Source organism: Oryzias melastigma, linkage group LG20 (genome assembly GCF_002922805.2).
Source record: "Oryzias melastigma strain HK-1 linkage group LG20, ASM292280v2, whole genome shotgun sequence".
Lineage (NCBI taxonomy): Eukaryota > Metazoa > Chordata > Actinopteri > Beloniformes > Adrianichthyidae > Oryzias > Oryzias melastigma.
In genome coordinates, this window is record NC_050531.1 from 8,464,204 (window position 1) to 8,467,049 (window position 2,846).

The following is a 2,846-nucleotide window of genomic DNA, read 5'->3' on the forward strand; positions in this document are numbered from 1 at the left end:
GAGGCCACTCCAATTAACGCGCCGCGGCGGGGTGACAAAGCTGCGCACCTTTTTTCTGGTAAACACACGCTCCGACTTGTCTTTTCACCACAACCCAAAAAAGTGCACCTTAGAGTTGACCCCCAAAGTTTTGTTTTTATATAATAACACGCATGCGTTTTGGAAAACAGGAACTTCCGGTTCCAAATGGTCACCTGTTCAACCCCTGTGGAGCCATACAGTATTTTTTCCTCCTAATTTAATCTTTTTTTAAATTTTTATAAATTAATCAACCCATAATAACAACATAAACATACCAAGAATAGGTCTAGTTTATTCAATATCATTTTATTTTGAAGGAAAAAAACAAATTAAAAGGATTTTCAAAATAATGTCCTATGGAAAAAAAGATTAATGAATTCATTTTATTAAAAAAAACCATATGGTGCATTAATGCAGTGTTCAATGGAGAGGTCTTCTCGCTTACAGAGCAGCTTGACGACATCTGTTTATCTGATGAGTCTGAAAATGAGTCCTCACTTTGCAGCGAGGATGACCAGCCAAAGATAATCGGTGACAGATTTCCGCCCATTCATTTCACATCACAGCATTTTGTCAAAAATAAAATAAAATAAAAGAATAATAATAAGCAGAAGTGAAGAAAACCGTCATTATGAACTTTTTTTCTTATAATTTAGACATCATTCTAAAAAGCCAACTGCTATTAACATACTTATATGTGTATAGACCGAGTACAGTTTAATTTTATAGTCTATGTTCAAGTCGTAATTTAAGTCTTTCAAGTCCCACCACATCAAAGTGTAATGGGTTGTTTTCATATTTGACAGTTTAAATGTGACAAATGATAAAGTCACACTGATCTGGAAATTTAGAAATCAACGCAGATTTTCCACATTTCTGTTCCTTGGTCTGCTGAGGGCGTGAGGTCTTTTTTTTTTTTTTTTTCCTTGTGGGCTGCAGCCCAGACCTTTCGAATAGTTTTGAAAGGCAAGGAGCAATAAATATGACTTGTTTGGCTTGTCTTGTGTTTTGAGTGCAAACGCTTAAAATAAAAATGGATTTCATTTTCCTCCTCCCTTGTGGATAAATCCTTCCAGGAAAAAAAAGAAGAGTGGAATGAAAGAAAATAATGGAATCACAATTCACATGGTTATTTGTCTTGCACACATAGTTGCAGCTGTTTTCAAAGCTCTGCTAATATTGACAAGTTTTTCTTCTTTTTTTTTTTGTTTTTTTCTCCGAAACATTTGGTGCTCTGTAATTGTTTTTGGCTCAGTGTTGTTTCGTCTGATTCTGATAACAGATCCATCATCAGAGAGCTCTGCACGCTGTGTGTTTGGATATTTTCCGTTTGTTTTATTCATTTTTTTATCTTTTTGACCCCAAGCCCGTTCAGAATTTTTATAAAGCCATAGCAGCGTCGTGGAGCCAAAACCTTTAATTCCCACAGTAAAACGTTACAACTCGCTGGAAGCAAGCAGAGAGCTAAAAACACATTTTCATGACACATTTTCACTGACCTTCCAGTCATTATGACATCTCATCTGCGGTATTATACCACAGCTTAACAACTGCATTCTGGTGGGAGGTACGAACTGATGCAACGCCGCAATCAGTGCATCCCTTATAATTTCACCAGTGATTAAAAGCAACATTTGGAGCCCAAAATGGGGTACGAGGTATCATCATGGCAGCGCTCTTGGCGTGGGTCTGTTTTTCACCAGCTGCCTCAGCAGGATCCGCGTGGAAATGCGACTCAAATCAAGATGGAGGCCAAGAACGGCTTGGACGCTTGGCGTGTCTGTTTGTACGACTCCGCACCAAAGTGTCCGTGTCATAAAAAAAAGCAGGCAGGATATTAGCCGTAATGCTGTCACTGGATGGATTTAAGGGGGTCCACACCATCAGCAAAAGGGAAAGGCGGAGAAAAACTGGCAACTCGCTACTCACAACTGAAATATGGTTTGCCATAAAAAAGAAAAAAAAAAAAAGAAAAACGAAAGCACGCAAGGCGAGAGGGAGACTCAATTTGCTCCATGTGAGCATGGGCAATAAAATCAACTGTAAAGATGACTTGTTTTGTGTTATGAAAGAGGCCAAACAATGATCAGTTTAATGAGATGTACCAAACCCTTCCCCACTACTCTCCCGTTACACGGCACATGGGCGACCTGTGTGCAGCAGCTGGCGGCCGCCACTTCCTCACAGTTCGATTTCTTTGACTCTGGTGTTCTTTGGTGTTGCAGCTAACGGAGCGATTTGGGTGAGAATGGATGAAAATCTGTGATGTAACAGTGTCACATTGCTGCCAGAGCCCGCCGTGACCTCTGGGCTCTCACTGAGAAGTGAGAAAGTGGCCATCCGAGTTAGTCTATGACGTTAAAGCTGCACATTTTTCAACTTACAGCTTCTTTATTGCTCCGCATTAGCATGTTTGCACACATGAAATCAATCTACTCCGACTGAGTGACCAACCATTTGACAGATGCAACTGTGATCATTCCATTTTTGCCTGCTAATATTCATTCCCAAACAACACGTTTCCTGGATTATGAAGTGTGTGTGTTCCATTTCCTCCAGTTGCCCGTTGTTCACTCGCGATTTGATTGATAACAATTGGCCCAACTCTGCTCCGTCCAGGTGTTTGCAGTTTATTATTCTCCCTCCCCCTCCAATTAATCACTAATTGGTGTTTCCACCTGCAGCGGAAATTATGGAACGGTTCTGGCCACAATCCTTATGCTTCCTGATTAAAGTCAAAACTGTTGATGTAAAATGAGAAATTTAATGTGGTTTGTGCCGCCTCCTGTTCACACAGCATAATGTGGTGTTAAAGGATTCACTGT